The 19,479-nt window shown below is 42.8% G+C and overlaps 1 protein-coding gene across 4 annotated transcripts in view; it reads right to left on the reverse strand.

Annotated features, from left to right (window-relative positions):
* Chd8 (chromodomain helicase DNA binding protein 8) overlaps positions 1-18,613 on the reverse strand; it is a 67,379-nt gene extending 48,766 nt beyond the window's left edge. For 3 of the 4 annotated variants that reach the window (XM_027386663.2, XM_027386664.2, XM_027386660.2), the window contains exon 1: positions 18,465-18,613. The gene's annotated coding sequence lies outside the window, so the exon portion shown is untranslated. Of the gene's footprint in view, positions 1-3,731; positions 3,846-18,464 lie in introns of those variants that run through there. The other variant, XM_027386661.2, reaches the window with a different exon arrangement.
* Between the last annotated feature and the right edge of the window lie 866 nt (positions 18,614-19,479).

Here is a 19,479-nt window from a genome sequence, read left to right on the forward strand (position 1 = left end):
ACCACAGAATTAATTTTACTTTTTAAATTTAAATTTTTATTTTGGGCCCAATATGATAGTATACTTTTAATTCCAGTACTTGGGAAGCAGAGACAGGGGGACATTTGTGATTTTGAGGCCAGCCTGGTCTACACAGCAAGTTCTATGACAGCCAAGGCTACATAGACATACCTGTCTCAAACATAGCATTTCTTTAAAATTTTTGTATGTTTTATTTACATGCATGCCATTGCACCCCATGCATACCTGTGCTGCCTGCAGAGACCAGAAGAGGTCATCAGATCTTCTGGAACTGGAGTTAAGGACAGTGGTGAGCCTCCACATGGGAGTTGGGAAATAAACCCAGGTCCTCTGGAAGAGCTCTTACCTATCGAGTTGTCTTTGCAGACCCTCAATTTACCTTTTATTCAGACAGTGTCTCACTAAGTTGCATAGTCTGGCCTTGAAATTATTCTGTAGACTAAGCAGGCCCTGAACTTGTGGTCTCCTATAACAGTCTTCAAAGAGCTGTGTTTACAGGCCTGCACTACCAGATTTGACCAAAGATGGCACTTTTTAATGAGAAACAGTAACTGAACGTTTCCCCCTGAAATATTTCACTACATGTGACTCAATTATTAAGTTTTAAAAGTCACTGCATTATCTCTTGGTCCTTGCTCCCCAAATTTCTTTTTGGCCAAATATAGATGTTTTAGTGTGGGCTTAAGTATGAGGAATGAGGGTTAAGACAAAAAATCAGGCACACTAAAAAGCCAGGTATGGGCTTCCTTGAGAGTTACTTTTTAGCCGGGTGTTGGTGGCACACGCCGTTAATCCCAGCACTCGGGAGGCAGAGGCAGGCAGATCTCTGTGAGTTCGAGACCAGCCTGGTCTATAGAGTTAGTTCCAGGACAGCCTCCAAAAGCCACAGAGAAACCCTGTCTGGGGGGGGGGGGGGGAGTGTTACTTTTTGTTTGTTTGTTGACACCACCACATCCAGTCTCACTTTTTTTTTTTTAAACAGGGTCTTTGTAGCCCACAAATGTGCAACAATTCACCTGCCTCAGCTTCCTGAGTGCTAAGATTGTAGGCATGAACATGGCTCTCTGACCAAATTTCTCCTTTCTACTTGTTAGTCTAAGTTCAATAACTCAAAAGCATTCCCAGATGAGGTGGCTCACCCTGCAACTCCAGAATGGGAAAAGCTGAGGCAGAAGGACTGCTATGAGTTTGAGGACAGCCTGAACTACAGAGGGAGTATCGGGCCAGCCAAAGCTACATAGCAAAGCTGTCTCAAAATTAACCCCACCTGCAACTCTTGCAATTGATTCGATCCCACAATATAGAGTATTATTACTTCCCAACCCCTAACCTCTAGTCAATAGGTTTTAACCCTAGCTCCAGATTCTCTGACTCCCATTTTAAACCTCCTGGATTTTCACAAGTTCAAACCTCCCCATACATCTTTCTTCATTGCTTCCACTCCTTCACTACTTGTGGATCATCCTGCCTGCATCAATACATAGCTTAGTTTACCAGCTTATACACTTCATGAATTCTCTTTCTACAGTTCAAATCCTGGTAAAACAAACCAACGGACGTTCTGCAGGTTTTAAGGTAAAGCAACTATCCAGATAATAAAGTGATACCAGACTTTCACCCCCAAAAGAAGCACAAGAATATACCCTAAAGGAAAGTCAGACTTTAGTGGCCACACTTAATCACTTTCCATAGTCAAAATTAATATACAGACTAACGACACAAATCCTGGGGGTTGGAAGTGAAGAAAAAAAAAAAAAAAGTTCAGTTGAAACTCAAGGCCACCTATCTACAAACTCTAATGAAAACAGATATCACCAGAAAAGTATCATCTGTTCTTCCCAGAAGTCAATCCACATTGGTGTTGTACAGTCTCACCACCTTCAGTAAAGTTCTTGTACTTAAGGAGCCTCAGTGCTTCAACTCTTTGGTCCTTGTGTTTTGCCTCAACCCTGTCCACTTCTGTTACTTCTCTGTCTTATCAAAGATTTAAATTCTATCCTATTCATCTACTCTGAAGTCTTCTTGCCTTTCAACAAAACAGTGCTGCAACTGGGGTGAAATGTACACCAAGAAAAGGCTTATGGTATAGGACAAGGTGGTAAGTGTAGTTTTTAAATGTACACCTGGCATTACAGTTCTGTATTTGTAGTTTTACACTTCCTTTCTATTGTCAGTACAAGTGAACAAAGTCTTGACCAGTAAGGATCTGTAAAAAACAATGGGCAAGGGAGCTGATGTCAGTAGAAAGAAAGAAAACAGCATGAAAAAAGTCACTAGTTTCTCTGGACTTGGTTAAGAGTTCTAGCCGGGTGGTGGTGGCGCACTCCTTTATTCCCAGCACTCGGGAGGCAGACGCAGGTGGATCTTTGTGAGTTTGAGACCAGCCTGGTCTACAAGGGCGAGTGCCAGGACAGCCTCCAAAGCCACAGGGAAACCCTGTCTTGGGGAGGGGGGCGGGGAACACTACAATAGACATCATTTCATCATCTAACAGATGAAGTTATATAAACTGAACCAGAGACATGGATTCATTTACAGACTCCTCTATATTATATACCCTTAGAGGATAATGAACAAATGCCATATTGAGCAATACTGAACCTTTTCTGTAGTATACAGTTTTAGAAAGTGCTGTTCATGCCTACCTAACCTCTATGCTCAGAGATTTAGAAAGTAAACTTTTTTATTTCAAAGTATAAACCCTGTTGGAAAGTCTACCATTTTCAAGAGGATGAGCTAGACGGATATAAACTCCAGATATTAAAACACAGGATGGATAGGGGAAATTTAATTTAAACAAGAAATACCTTGAAAATAAAAGCTTTACAACAGCTAAGAAAACCAAACCAAACCAAAAAAACCAACATAATTTATAGCAGAGGAGCACTAAAAAATTATGTCACAAAAACACTTGCAAGACTCAAACCTTAAAGATAAACAAGAAATAGACATCCAAAGTGAATGAAATCACAAGCTGGGGGTCAAAGAATGATGAAGATGGAAGGACACAGAACACAAGGAATGAAGCTAATAACTTGGAGTCACACAGGTTTTCTCAAATAAATCGAGAGCCTAGTCCCTTTTCTCTGTCTTCATCATTCTGTCAAATGAGTGGCAACTCTGTTTATGTTTTCTAATCACTATAGGAAAAAATATACCTAAATTAAGGATGTAGACATTTGGGGGCAAATATGGCTGGTAACAGAGAGCATTTCGTTAAAAACTGGGAAAGCTAAATAGCCAACCATGAAACCTAAAAGCATGTATTTTTCAGAGGCCAAGAGGAAAACTGTAAAAATTAATGTTACTCATGCGGGCAAAGGGAAGGAAGTAGAATTGATGGGGAGGAAAACGCTACTGGAAGTGGGGGTAGGAAGGGGGGTCGGGTACATTACCTGCTCTCACTGCCGGGGTTGGTGCCAGTAAGGCCCATACGACAGAGGTAGGCACAGGCATGGGCAGGAGACTTCGGGCAACTAGATCTCCCAAATAGAGTTGAAGTACATGCACTTGAGCGAGGGAGCTATGGGGGGCACCCTCCTCCGAGGTGGGGATGGTCAAGATGGGAAGATGCGGGGGGTGGGGGTGGGGGTGTGATGCCTGGGGAAGAAGCAACCTTTGGACGCAAGCTGCAGGCTGGGAGGCCTAGCAAGCCCCGAAGGAGAAAGGGCCCTGTACCTCACCCCGATGGGAGGCAAAGGTGGCTTTACCTGCGGTGGCCGTGGGGCCGGTTCGCTTCTCGCTGTCTCTCCAGCACCAGTTCCCCTCCTTCTGCGCAACCTAACTTGATGTGCTTGCCCGCCCCACACTCTCATTGGCTGAGGCCCACTGCCACTCAAACAAAGGCGCAGAGACGCAAAACAGCGCAAGGGCGGGACTAGAAGCAGAGCTCCCTTCCCCCGCAGGTTAGGTTGAGAGCACACAGCGAGGCCTATCCGGTTTCTAGGGCCAAGACCAAGCCTGCAGCTTGCTTGAAAACGAAGGTGCGAGAGAGCAATCCTGAGAGTTGATTCTTAACACCCACATCGCTCACACACCCGAGTGGAGCTCTGGGAAGGTGTTCTGCACTAGGGCAGCTCCGCCTCCCTCTGGAACCCCTGCCTTCCGGCGGCCCTGTCACTCCCTCCCACTCCCCACCACAAGGTGCCCAGGCGATACCAAGAGGCAGCACAGTTGCTAGACACTCAGCCTTTCGCTATTCCAAGATAAAACACTAAGTGCTACAATCCAGGAAACTGGCTTGCATGCTTGACACTTCTGCTTCCACAAAGTTAGCTCAGGTGCCTCTAACAATTCTGTGACCCGGTGCCCTCCAAAATACGCACCAGTCCTACCTACAGACTCTGTCCCATCCTCTTTCTCTCCAAACAGTCCATTTGACTTAGCTGTCACGTCACTGTCCATCCCCAGTGTTCCTGAGCAGTCTAGCGCCATAGTGTGTGTGTGTGTGGGGGGGGGGTATGCAAGTTAAGTCCCCCCAAAGTAAACAGTTAACTACAAACAACTGCTTTACTCGGGACCACTGTTTACTCTGAAAACTTAACACGGAAATCTTCTTTTTCTGTACTCTGGGCTCAGAACAGGAAAAGGATCAACTTGAACTTAGACTTCCTACTTTTAAAGACCCCAGGGTTACCTACCACTAGACAGGCCAGTTAGATTGTGGTAGTATTAAAGCTTCCATTCACACTGGCTCTGAAACCTCCTCTGTACTTAGCATCCAATTAACTGCCAAGTCCTACTGACACTACTGCAATGTATCAAAACAGACTTCAGAGCCCGCATTGCGCTATAATTGTAAGTCAACCACTTTGTATAGATGAGAAAACCAAGCGGCTGAAGGATCCAACTAAGAAACTAAGTAGCAAAGTCAGGATTTGTAACTCTGCAGTCTTCTGGTTTATTTGTGCAGTCGCTTGTGAAGTCTCATCACTGATCTTTCTCCCTCCCAATCCGCCCTGCTACCGCATTAATTTGCTAATACACAATTCGACCAAATGAACTTCATGCTTAAGAACTTTTAAAGCCATCCTGTTACTCTTGTAACTCATGTCTGCATCCCCAACACCAGGAGGCTAAGGAAGGGGGAAACAAATTTAATAGCACGCCTTTTTTTGTACTAGTTTCCACTGTTATTCATCATAAACATCTACATGCTAGTCAAAAAGTCAGGGTACTATTGCTGTATTTTTTCTCATATGTGTCTAACCAGTACTGCTGCATTCAAATTGTATACTACTCTTGATTTGTGTGTCAAAATCTTATGTCCCCAGATCTACATTTCTTCATTCATTACCTCAATTCTTGTTGTCTGAGACAAGGTCTCACAGTATACAGTTGCTTGGTTTGGAACTCACTATGTAGCCCAAGCTTGCCACAAATTCATGGTGATTCTCCTGCTCAGCCTCCCCAGTGCTGGAATTACAGCCATGATTTCAGGATTACCAAGCTCAGTTATCTTAACATTTACTGAGTAGATAGTAGACTAAGTAATTTGATAATACTAGGAGTCCAAAAATAAATAACAGAGGGAGGATGCTCAGGAGAGAAAGATATAATCCCATTCCTATAAGATGTGTGTAAATGTGGGGAAAAGGTAAACAGTAGACACCATGATAAAAATACCAAGTGGGAAAGTATAAACAGTTATAATACAAGATGGTAACACAAGGTGGTAATACAATCAGGGATACAGGAAGAAGGTAATTTAAGTTAGGAGGAAAAGATATCAGGAAGTAGTTTCTTTTTTTGTTTTGTTTTTCAAGACAGTGTTTCTCTGTGGCTTTGGAGGCTGTCCTTGAACTTGCTCTGTAGGCCAGGCTGGCCTCAAACTCACAGAGATCCACCTGCCTCTGCCTACCGAGTGTTCGAGTGTGCACCACCACTACCAGACAGAAGTAGTTTCTTAAATTATAGGAGATAGATTAAGGTGAAAGGAAAATTTTCCACATGAAAGGAAAATTCTAGCCACAGAAATGTCGAGAGGGAAGGCAAAAACAAAAGCATGAAAATGAAAAGCAGTGTGAGACCCATAATTCTGTGGTTCAATCGTACCAACATACAAATCACAGGAAACTGGATGGAGATAAAGCTGAAGGGCAGGCAAGGGTTAGACATTCTTACAGGTAGATAGCAATCTACAGAGACAATTGGAATGACATGATTAGAACTAACTTTAGGAACCTAACTGGCTTTGAAGGATGGATGAACAGGAGACATATGGTCAATCAGGAGATAATACTGGAGACTTATTGTTTTTTCTGTTTAGCAATCAAAGGCATATACTATGAGATAATTATACATGAGACCCTCTATCCACAGAGCCCCACTGTTCAGTGTTATGACTCTGGTCTCTGTGGGCATGCCTCTCTTGCTTTCAGACCATCTTTTAAAGCTTAATTTTGTGAGCCACCTGATAACTTTTCAATAAATCTCCTTTCTGAATCCTACCTAACAAGATAATTAAGGTCTGAACTATAGCAATATGATTCAAAATATGATGGGAGGAAGGAACAGAACCCAGAAATATGTGAGATTAAAACTTAGTACAAAATGAAATTTAGTTATACTGAATGAGTTGCTTGTAGCATGATAAATTTTGACATTCAATAGACTGGCTGTAGCAAAGTGCACCTTGGTGATAGATTTAGAGTTGTCATACTAGATATTAGGTTTAAAAGAGGAGACTAAGAAATTTAACCAATACACCAGGTATAAGAAAAACTGCTCTAGGCTGAGCGGTGGTGGTGCATGCCCTTAATCCCAGCACCCAGGAGGTAGAGTCTGGCAAATCTGTGAGTTCAAGGCCAGCCTGATCTACAAAGTGAGTTCCAGGACAGGCTCCAAAGTCACACAGAGAAACCCTGTCTCAAAAAACAAACAAAAAGAAAAAGAAAAAGAAGAAGAAGAAAGAAAAAAGAACTATATATCTAAGATGGACAAAGAAATTTGGGGTGGGGGGAAGAGTGGGAGCATTGAGACAAGGTTTCTCTGTGGCTTTGGAGGCTGTCCTGGAATTAGGTCTTCTAGACTAGGCTGGTCTTGAACTCACAGAGATCCGCCTGCCTCTGCCTCCCCAGTGCTGGGATTAAAGGCATGTGCTACCACCTCCAGGTGGACAAAGAAATTATGATTTCTCAAAAGTTAGAAATGTAGAGTTGTATGTAAAATCTCTTGTTTTTTAATCTCTACCTTTAAGTGTAGATGACTAATTTAATACTATGCATACTAAACAAAAGAGTTAGCTGGAGGCCAAAAGCAGTTGGGAATAGAAGGCAAAACCTAAAAAAAAAAAGGATGTTAGGCTGGGTGGTAGGGACAAGCCTTTAATCCCAGCAGAGGCAGGCGGATCTCTAAATTCTAGGCTAGCCTTGTCTTCAAAGTAAGTTTCAGGACAGGGCTACACAGGGAAACCCTGTCTCAAAAAACAAACTAACAATAAAAAGGGGACATTAGAATTTAAGGAACAGAATGAGCTATGTCAACTTAAAAAACAAAGAAGAGCTAGAGATGAAGGGAGCAAGCATAAGGTCATAGCACCAAGGAGAGTAGAGACATGTAGGATGAAGAGCAGTCAATTATATCAAAGGAAAAATATCCTGAGGGGATGGAGAGAGGGCTCGGTAGTTAAGAACACTTGTTGCTCTGGCAGAGGACTTAGATTCAGGTCCCAGCACCCATACGGTAGCTCACAACTATCCAATTCTAGTTCCAGGGGAATCTGATGCCTTCTTCTGGCTCCTGAAGGTACCAGGCACACATGTGACTGCAGAAAACCACCCTGTCCTTACACACCTTCCCCCAGGCTGTAAGGCACGATAGCCTAGTTTTCACTCTGCCTCTGTAGCCTCTGCCGATCCATCATTGGATACTGAGTTTCACTCAGGCTCCCAGTTTTCTTTTCATGCTATACTTTCTTCTCAAGGGTGTCTAATTCAAACATGCAGCCTCAATTACTAGTCATTCTTTTCTTCAGTGAATGATCTACAATGCCCTCCTTCATGTCTTTCATTTTTACTGCTGAGCAAGGTATCGCCTCTGAACCTGCTGCTCCAGCTAACTGCTTGCCGAACATTCCTTCTTGGTGGCCTGTCCAGTCTCCCAGCACCACACATGACCACCTTCCAGCAACCTCCTGTCCAATCAGTCAGAAACCAGTCATCCTTTTCTTTATCTCCCACATCCAGCGTTTAAAAATCCCGTCTTCCAAATGGCCCTCAAATTTATCATCTACTTTTGCTCTGTTGGCTCAGGTTACCACTGGACTGCTGTGATTGTCTTGTAACTGATTCTTCTCTTGTCTATTTAACCCTTACCTTTTCCTTTTTCTCTGCCCCCTCCAGGGACTGCTTGCTCTACTACTGAACTATGGTCAACCCTAATTTTCTTTTCTTTTTTTTTTTTTAAAGATTTTATTTATTATTTATACAACATTCTGCTTCCATGTATATCTGCACACCAGAAGAGGGCACCAGATCTCATAACAGATGGTTGTGAGCCACCATGTGGTTGCTGGGAATTGAACTCAGGACCTCTGGAAGAGCAGTCAGTGCTCTTAACCTCTGAGCCATCTCTCCAGCTCCCACCCCTAATTTTCTTAACATGCCCGAAATACTTGAGGAAAATGAGGCATAGAGATTATTAATTTGGCCAATGTCCTACAGCTAGTAAAAAGCGCTGTCAGATTCAAATGTAGGCAATGTAACTTCAACTGCCCTACCATACTGTGTCCTAAGGGGTGTGTGTGTGTGTGTGTGTGTGTGTGTGTGTGTGTGTGTGTGTGTATACATACATACATACATGTACACACACACACACACACACACACACACACACACACACACACACACACACGTATGTATCTCCCTACTATAAATTCTCTTAGCTAGGCACGTCTATGATCCTAGCATTCAGAAGGTAGACAAGATGCTCAGGATGCTCATTTATGAGTCTAAGGCCAGCCTGGGCCACAAGTGGAGTTCCAGGCAAATCAGGGTTATAGAGGAAGACCCTAAGTCAAAAAACAAACTAATAAAATCTCTCTTAACAGTCAATACTACCTCCCTTTAAATGAAGACTGGATAACCAATTACATAGTTCTTGATGTCTTTCCTTCCCCTGTTAGAATGTAATTTCCTCAGGGCAATGACTATTTATAAACTGTCTTGGTGGTAATGGGCATTCAATGTACCTTTGTTGAACAAAGTATTAACCCTCCAGCCAAAGGTGTCTATGAGTGAAGCTTCAAAGAGTAATGGGAGGTTTCTAACCAAAGGGCAATGTCTTCCCTTACTGAACAATGACAACAAATGAGCAGGAACATGTTCCCTCCAGGACCACTTGGAGAAGGCATCACAAAATCACTATCACTTGTTAGGACCAATTGCAGACACAGCTTTACACAGAATGAAAGAAGCCATTTAAGGACTAGAGTGATGCTCAACAGTTAAGAGCACTACTGCTCTTCTAGAGAAACCGTGTTCAATTCTCAACACACACATGACAGCTCGCAACCATCTGTGACTCTAGTTCCAGGGGATTCAACACCTTTTTCTGGCCTTCATAGGCACTAAACAAGCAAAGGTGCAGACATACATGCAGGCAAAATCCACACACGTAAAATTAAAAACACACTAAAGACTTTCCCACAGTGTGCAATCACTATTGGCAGGAATGAAATTATAGTCACCCCTTTTAGGGTTAGAATGATAACTCCTCAGTGATGATAATTTAAGGTGGTGGCAAAAAGCAAATGGATGAAGTAGAGACACCAATAGGACTCAAAAAATAGGGTGTGGATTCTTTGTTTGAGACAGGTTTCCTCTGTGAAACAGTCCTGGCTGTCCTGGAACTCACTCTGTAAACCAGGCCTGCTCTGCCTGGGATGAAAGGCATGCACCACTATCACCTGGCCTGGATTCTAGTTAAGCCAACCTCATTGCAGATTTTTTTTTAACTGCAGTTAAAACTCTAGCATTTTAACAGGGCATTGGTCAAGCATGCCTTTAATTCCAGCAATCGGGAGGCAGAGACAGGTGGATCTCTGTAAGTTCAAGGCCAGCCTGTTCTATAGAGCAAGTTCCAGGACAATCTCCAAAGCAATACAGAGAAACCCTGTCTCGGAAAAACAAAAACAAACCAAAACAAAAAACAAAAACCTCTAGTGTTTTGGCCTATGCCTGAAGATAGAAAATAAAAGCGCAAGTCATTAAGTCTTTAAGGTCTTTCTTTGCCTTAGTTAAACTCAGGCTGAATCTGATGAATCACCCCATCACCAGTTCATGGCTACAGAAGGAAGAAATAACACACTGAGGACAGATTTGATGCTCAGTGGGAAGAGGAGATTACCCCTCAAGGATAAAAACTTCAGTTCAAGGCCCAGAACTGACTCCACAAGGCTGTCCTCTGACCACTACACACACCAGACACATGCATAACCCCCCCACCAGATATAAACACTCACACAATAATAATGATGATGAGTTAAAAAAAACCAACTTTTATGGTGAATTCCAGAGGAGGAATCTAACTCGATCAATATAGCTACTGTGTACACTATTTAGGTAACAGTCTGGTAACCTCCATGCAACCTAGCTTTCCCTATTTTAAGTAAGCCAATTTTCATACATTTGTTTTGAGAGAAAATGTAAATGTTTACTCAATTCAACTACATGCTATAAAGCTAATAGCCCATGCATCTCAAAGTAATCCTAAAGAGTAAAAGATAATATGTAATGCTTGACACATAGTAGGCAAATAAAGAGGAATTTATTCCTTAGCCAATATTTTAAAACAGTACTTCTAAAACTTTATCTCATACAAAATTAGCTGATCTGCTAAGGCAGAAAGATGGAAAACTGAGATACACAAATGGGTTTCACAGCTGGAGCAGCAGGGCCCAGGGACTCTGGCATTAATATGCAAACTAGTATCTAGGGCAATGATGAGGAGCACAACTCATCTTCTTATGTCTTCAGAAATATCTCAGCATCTATTCTGTAACTAATTCATACACTTCACAAAACCTTGCAACCTGTGATTCCTCAGTTGGTTAGGCTTTCCCTTGGTAGTTCTCAGGCCCATCTCCAGCAGGACTTAGCCTCTGACAACTTTTCTGAGAAAAGTGAAAGGAAATGACTGAAGCCTGTACAGATATTTAAAGGCCTCATTTTTTTTTTTTTTTTTAAAGTTGTATCGCCGGGCAGTGGTGGTGAATACCTTTAATCCCAGCACTTGGAAGATATCTCTGCAAGTTTGAGGCTGGCCTGCTACAGAGAGAGATCCACGACAGCAAGGGCTACACAAAACTGAGTGAAACCCTGACTTGAAAAACAAAACAAAACAAAGTTCCCTAACAGGATACAAAAGACAGGTAAAAATTTTGCATATTACAGAACCCTATGTAAATAAAGAGTTGACTTGATATATCCCACTAGAAAGAAGGGGTTTTGGGCTGGAGAGATGGCTCAGGGGTTAAGAGCACTGGCTGCTCTTCAAGAGATCCTGAGTTCAATTCCCAGCAACCACATGATGGCTCACAACCATCTATAAGGAGATCTGGTGCCCTCTTCTGGCCTGCAGGGATACATGCAGACAGAACACTATACATAATAAATAAATCTTACAAAAAAAAAAAAAAAAGAAAAAGAAAGAAAGAAAAGAAAAAAGAGGAGGAAGAATCTTTTTAAAAAGAAAAAGTATTTCCTTCTCTTTTTTAAAGATGAGGGGGCAGAAAAGACGGTTCAGCAGTTAACATAAACTGCGCTGGGTAGTGGTGACACATCACTTGAGAGGCAGAGGCAGGTAGGTTTCTTGAGATGGAGGCCAGTCTTGTCTACAGAGCAAGTTCTAGGGCAGCCAGCCAAGAATACACAGAGAAACCCTGTCTCAAAAAAAAAAAAAAAAAAAAAAAAAAAAAAAAAAAAAAAAAAAAAAAAAAAAAAAAAAAAGAATAATGAAGGAAGGAAGAAAGAAAGAAAGGAAGGAGGGAAAGAAGGGAGGGAGGGAGGCTAGAAGGATAGAAGGAAGGAAGGACAAAAAAATGCAATGGCAGAGCATGGTTCCCAGCATCCATAGGAGGTGGCTCAGAGCCATCTATATAACTCCATCTCCAATAGGATGTATGACTCTGGCCTGTTTAGGCACCTGTACTCTACACACACACACACACACACACACACACACACACATGCATGCAAAGACACACATTCAGACACACAGACACAGACACAGACACACACACACAGAGTTAAAATAAATCTTTTAAGAAAATAAAGAATAGCAGAGACAGAAACAAGGAAGAATAACACACTGAAATTCCATTTTCATGTAGTTTGTTAGGCCCTATTAAAAACAAAAAACAAGAAAACACTAGCAATGCCATGCAAGGTGGTGCAGGCCTTAAATCCCAGCACTCAGGAGGCAGTGGATCTTTGAGTTCAAGGACAGCTTGGTTTACATAGTGAGTTCCTGGAGAACCAGGGCTATATAGAAACCCTGTCTCCAAATCTCCCTTCTCCCCACAAAACAAAAAACCCAAGAAAATTCATAAATAGATGATATAGTTCACTGGAATAGCACTGGAATAGCACTGGTCTAGCATGTCCAAGGCCTTGGGTTCCATACATATATACCAACACACACACACACACACACACACACACACACACACACACACCAACAACAACAACAACAACAAAAATCAACCAGAAAAAGTTTCTCTGGCTGGAGAGATGGCTCAGCGGTTAAGAGCACTGACTGTTCTTCCAGAGGTCCTGAGTTCAATTCCCAGCAACCACATGGTGGCTCACAACCACCTTGAATGAGATCTGGTGCCCTCTGCTGGCATGCAGGCACAAGGCTGTAAACATAATAAATAAATAAAATCTTGCCCGGTGGTGGTGGTGGCGCATGCCTTTAATCCCAGCACTCGGGAGGCAGAGGCAGGTGGATCTCTGTGAGTTCGAGACCAACCTGGTCTACAAGAGCTAGTTCCAGGACAGCCTCCAAAGCCACAGAGAAACCCTGTCTCGGAAAACCAAAAAAAAAAAAAAAAGCTTCTCATTGATGCAGTTTACTTAGACAAACATAAAATCACATTCCATCTTCAAATTCTGTTACCTGAACTCTAAATAAGCAACTAGCCTATAAAAATCACTAATTAAATATACTGAGTGGTATATTTAAATACCTCATTTAAAAAAAAAAAAGTTCTGGGCTGGAGAGATGGCTCAGAGGTTAAGAGCATTGCCTGTTCTTCCAGAGGTCCTGAGTTCAACTCCCAGCAACCACATGGTCATCTCTAATGAGACCTGGTGCCTCTTCTGGTGTGCAAGCATACATGCAGGCAGAACACTATATACATAATAAATAAATAAATCCTAAAAAAAAAAAGTTCCCCAGCCAGGAAAGAAAAAAAAAAAATCACTAATTGCTTAAAGAACCAACCAAAAAGAAATTCTATCTCTAATGGAACAATATACTTATAAATACTCATGTCCTATCCTCAAATATGTCTTCAGCTCTTTTTCAAAATATGTAGTGGAATTTAAAAAAAAAGGGGGGGACAGGGAGGAGCTTACAGGAAATTCCAAAGGTTTCTATAATAACCACAAGAGACAATTCCAAAATGTGTGCAGGACTCACAAATGTTCAGTAGCCTGCCTGCCTTCTCAAATGAATTTGAGAATTCAATTACATAGGGCTGGAAAGCTCATTGGTTAAGAGCACTTGCTGCTCTTGCAAAGACCTGGTTTTGGTTCCCAGGACCCACAGGGTTGCTCAATATAACTCTAGTACATGCAGGCAGAACATTATATACATAATAAAAATAAAATCGGGGATACTTCATTCTTTCAACAATAAAGAGAACTTAATAGTAATTATGTATACTAATAAATAATTATTTTGGGAATCTTTTCCAAATAAACTAGTGAGACTATACAATGATAACTGGAATTTGAAGTTCCCTAAACTGTTCCACTGCTCAGAATATACTCTTGGATCTATTTCTGCTGAAGATGAATGTGAAGCAATTATCTATGTCAGGTTCATTGCTATCTATGTCTACTGAGTTTTCTGTTTTTCTTTCTTTTTTTTTTTTGTGGTGCTGTAGACAGGACTCAGTATGTACTAGGAAAGTGTTACATTGATAGCCCCTCCTACTGGACCTTTGATAACTGTGTAACATACCATTAGTGAACAGAATTTAAGTGTTTCAGGTTTTTTTTTTTTTTAAGACTCTTGCTACAATCTAAAGGCAAAATATAAGATAACTTAATTTGAAAACTTTGCTTCTTGTGACCTAGGGATCCTGCTGAAGGACAGAAAATAATGGACAATAAGAAAAAAGTAAGAAAACAAAAAGGCTGGGCTGGGTATGGTGGTATAGACCTGTTTTGCCAACATTTGGGGGCATTCAGGAGAGTTCAAGACCAGCCTGACCTACATGAGACTTGTCTCAAAACAAAATACAAACAACAAAAACCAAAACAACCCCTACCAAAGTCAAGATCCTACTACTCCTTCATGAAGAGTCATAGGCAATTAATGGCTGCTAAAAGAGTAAGAATTAGTCCTGTCTAAAGATGAGCCCTCCAAAGGTTAGCCAATCCCAAAAGGTAAGTCCTATTCACATATACATACAAGCAACACTGGATGGACTCAGTAGGTTTTACATGTGCACACACAACAATAACAAAGAAGTCACTAATGTAGGGAGCAGGGGGCATGGAAGGAATTGGAAGGGAGAGAAGGATGGAAATTATATAAACAGTATTCATGTACGAAATTATCAGAAGCAAAATTAAAAGAGAAAAAGAAAAAAATTTGCCTACAGACTAGCTTAAAGAGAAACATCAGGCATTAACATGATCTGTAGCTTAAATGTAAACATTTGTAACTATAAGGAGGTAGACATACTGGGAATTTAACCCATAGCTTTGTATATGGTCGGCAAGCACTCTACCAAGTTATATCCTCCACCTCCTACAATGAAAAATTTAAAATACAAAGTACAGCAAGAAAACACCAAAAGCCACATTTGACTTCATAAACACACACATAAAACAAAACTGTGAAGTTAAAAGGGGAAAGGGTTATCTAGGACAACATCTAGAATGTAGTAAATAGTGAGATAAACATTTTAGGCACTAGAAAATAGCTGCAGTTTGTAACATTAAAATACAGGTGTGTGGGGACTGGAGAGATGGCTCAGAGGTTAGGAGCACTGGTTGCTCTTCCAGAGGTCCTGAGTTCAATTCCCAGCAATCACATGGTGGCTCACAACCATCTGTAATGAGATCTGGTGCCTCTTCTGGTGTGCATGCATGCATGCAGGCAGAACACTGCATACATAATAAATAAATCTAAAAAAAATACAGCTGTCACTTAGGTACTGGACATCCATCAAATTACAGGATCAATGTACTACAACAAAAAATGAAGTGAACAAAATCCTTATAAGAAAACCATCAGTGCTACAAAATTCACTCTAGAGAAGAGATAAAGCATAACTCTGTGACACAGGAAACATGAGCACCTACCAATGAATCAAATGCCAAAGAAATAGACAGTAAATGCCAGAATGGCCACAAAAGTGCTGAGGTCATTCAAGGACCTGAGATCAGAGTCAAAATCTAAAAGGCAAGCAGAGAAGTAGAATGAATTTTACTGGTGGGCCTGAGGCTTCAGGGAAAGTTTGCCTTAAGTTTTTCTCCCAAGTATTAGGCTGAATTTAAGCTCAGAAAATAAATTTTAGAGCTGTGGATAAATAATTTCACAAAACCATTAGACATTCATATGAATGTTGTAGTTTTACATGGATAAAAACACAAAGCCTTATTGTTTTTGTTTCAAGAACGGGTTTCTCTGTGTAGCTTTGGAGCCTTATCCTGGCTCTGGAGACCAGGCTGGCCGCGAACTCAGAGATCCGCCTGCCTCTGCCTCCCGAGTGCTGGGATTAAAGGCCCAATGCCGGGCTTATTCTTTTAGTAAGCTACCCTCAAATTAATCTTCAGTCACAGTACTGCTTGAAGATGTTCTCTCTTTTTTGGGGGGGCAGGTTCAGACAGGGTGTCTTTGTATAGCCCTGGCTGTCCTAGAACTCACTCTTTAGACCAGGCTGGCCTTGAACTCACAGAGATCCAACTGTCTCTGCCTAAATAAATTCCAAGAGAACATTATTTTTTTTTTATTTTGTTTTTGTTTTAGTTGACAGGGTTTCTCTGTAGCTTTGGAGGCTAGCCTCGAAATCACAGAGATCCATCTGCCTCTGCCTCCTGAGTGCTGGGATTAAAGGTGTGTGCTACTGACGCCCAGTGGAATAACTTTTTAAAAATAGTGCAAATAATGTTTTCCACTTACAAGATTTTGGTAGTGGTGAATTTGTATAATCCAAGAACATGAGAGGTAGAGGCAGAAGGGCTAAGACTTCAAGGTCATTCTCCATAAATAGTGAGTTGGATGCCAACCCGGGCTTTGTGAGACTGTCTCAAGTCAAAATAAATAAAACAGGGGTGGTGGTGGCTAATACCTTTAAACCCAGCACTTGGAGGCAGAGGCAGATGGATTTTTGTGAGTTCCAGGACAGCCTCATCTACAGAGAGTTCAGAGAAACCCTGTTTTGGAAAACAAAAACAAGATAAACCAAACAGGGCTGTTGTTGGCTCTCTCATCTCAGAGTCCCCCCAGGAGTGGCCAGCATTACTAAAGGACATATCACCCAAAGAAAAACTAACAAAAAAGAGGTTGCCCATTTCTTGTTGTGGGAACTGTTGGGTGACCATAAAAAGAAATTTCTAGATAGGTCTTCTGTAACTAAGAAGACAATATCAGGGCTGGAGAGACGGCTCATTGGTTAAGAGCACTCACTGTTCTAGAGGACTGGGGTTCAGTTCCCAGCACCTACATGGCAGCTCACAACTGTCTGTGACTCCAGTTCTAGAGGATCCAACAAACTCACACAGACATATATTAAGGCAAAAAAATAAAACAAACCCAAATGCATATAAAATAAATTATAACAAAGTTCCTTGGTGGCACATGCCTTTAATCCCAGCACTCGGGAGGCAGAGGCAGGCGGATCTCTGTGAGTTTGAGGCCAGCCTGGTCTACAGAGCGAGTGCCAGAAGCTACACAGAGAAACCCTGTCTCAAAAAACCAAAGGAAAAAAAAGTTGCCAATTACATAGTCAACAAAATAAGCTTACAAAAAAAAAAAAAAGGGACACTATCCCAGCCATGTCCGGGTACTGGGAAGGCAGTAAGAGCTTTCCAGGTTCGAGGCCAGCCTGTTGTAAAAAAACGAGTTCCAGGACAGCCAGAAACTGTTTCAAAACGGGAGGTGGGGGTGGGAGAGGGCATCCAAATCACAAGCTTATTTTTTAGTATCTGATGTGCCCCCCAAAGGACCTCAGCCGACACCAGAATAAGTCAGTAAGAGATTCTAAGTTAATAAACTCAGAACGGAGATCAGTTGTGAGGACAGGATACAGCGGACACTGATAAAGCAGCTCCCTCGCTTGCGTCTGAGATGTCTCATTATGTCTATCCTTTACAAGAAAATTACGTAGTGCTTAACAGCCGACTTCTGGCTCGCTTTGCTCACTCACTACAAAGACTGGTCCCTACATACCTCTTCTGGGAAGCCTTTAACGACGGCCCCTTAAAGAGGAGCTGCTGCGTATGCACAGCTGCAGCAAATGGCAGGCACATTTTTTTTTGAGACACCAGAGACAGGTGAATTAAAAAGCAAAACAAAACTACACGTTAAGAGACAGGGGGAGGGGGGTCCTCTCTTAATGAAGAGTTTACATAATGTGTCAGAAAACCTGCAGACCTGTCAAAAGAAGACACAAGACTTGAGCGGTTTCCCCACCATCTCTACTTTGCGACAGCCCCACCGCAATCGGGGACGTAACAAATCTCCACACGCTCATCCCATGCTTTTCTACCCACATTTACTGAAACACAGAAAAGATGGGGGGAAGAGAGGAGAGAGAGAGAGAGAGAGAGAGAGAGAGAGAGAGAGAGAGAGAGAGAGAGAGAGAAAAAAGCAGCCAAACAAAATAAAACCCTAGCCACACACTTCTGAGTCCAAAGTATGGAGTCACCAAACCGAGCAGGGGAGTTTTTCTTCCTGTGGAGGAGGAAGAAGAACAAGGCAGCTGCCTCGAACGTGCGCCTCGCCCAGCAGTGCAATGTCAAGCTCCAAAACTCCACGGTAGCCCCGGCAGCTCCCTCGCGGCCCGTCCCAGCACGTCCCCGCGGCCCGCACCGTCCCCAGCGCCGGCCTCTCACAAAGGAGAGTGGTTCAGTCCCGAGCATCCCCGCACCTGATCGCTCGCAAGTGCACCCGCCTGGGTGGGAGCGAGGACGTGTTACCCCACCCACTACCGGCCCAGGCTCCGCCGAGGCTTGGTGGAGGCGCGCGTGCCGCAGGCTTACCTGAGTCAGTCCTGCAGCTAGCTTCCTTCCCCCGGCGGAGTTGCAAGCCACCGTCCGGGAGAACAAGGCGCCTTCCGGCGGAGCACGGCCAGCCCTCGCTGCAAGCAAGCTTGCTAGTCCTCCGTGCCCCTGGGCCCGCCCACCGTCCTCCACCCACCAATGGCAGGGCCGGAACGGAGAGCCATCCAGGAAGTCTCTGCAGGGTGGGCGGGCCGGAGGCTGAGAAGGGTACGTAGGCAACCGCAGATATGCCTGATTGGAAATAGGCATATCTGGAAATAAGCGGACGGGACTGGCCTCTGACCCCAACCGCTGGGGGCGCTCCAAACCAGGATAGCACCTGCTACCTGTCTCGGGAGGACATCTTGCGTCGACTGGCTCCCTGAACGTCTATTATTACTTTTAAGCCCTTTTTGGAGTCTGTTGGTCCAGCTCCAACTTACTCTCCCATCACATATTCAGGACACCTATTTGTCAGGGTGAGGAACTCCGGATATAATGTTGAAAGTGAGTGGAAGCAAGCCCGACTATCCTCTCACTTAAATGTAGGAATGCTGCTGTTTCATCAGAGAAGTCCGCAATCAAGTTTTTCGAATGACCCATCTGTGACCAATTTCTGGGGTTATCCTTTATAAACAGGACTATCAACAGACAATGGACCCAGGTTATATAGTCATTGTACATAAGCTTACCTATGCATCCGTTACAGATTGTTGTTTTTTGAGACAGGGTCTTGGTGTATGGCCCTGACTGGTCTGGAACTTGCTATGTAGACCAGAAGGGCCTCAAAACCAGAGATCTTCCCGCTGAGTACTGGAATTTAAGATATGCGCCACCAAGCCACGGCCCCCTGCTTAGATGTTAGCAACACAAAATGCTTAGTTATTTAGTAATAATAGTGGTAAGGAATTCCACTTAAAAAATAAAAGACCGGCCGGGCTGTGGTGACCCACGCCTTTAATCCCAGCACTCGGGAGGCAGAGGCAGGAGGATCTCTATGAGTTTGAGAACAGCC

This window comes from Cricetulus griseus, assembly GCF_003668045.3.
Source record: "Cricetulus griseus strain 17A/GY chromosome 1 unlocalized genomic scaffold, alternate assembly CriGri-PICRH-1.0 chr1_1, whole genome shotgun sequence".
NCBI classification, from domain to species: Eukaryota; Metazoa; Chordata; class Mammalia; order Rodentia; family Cricetidae; genus Cricetulus; species Cricetulus griseus.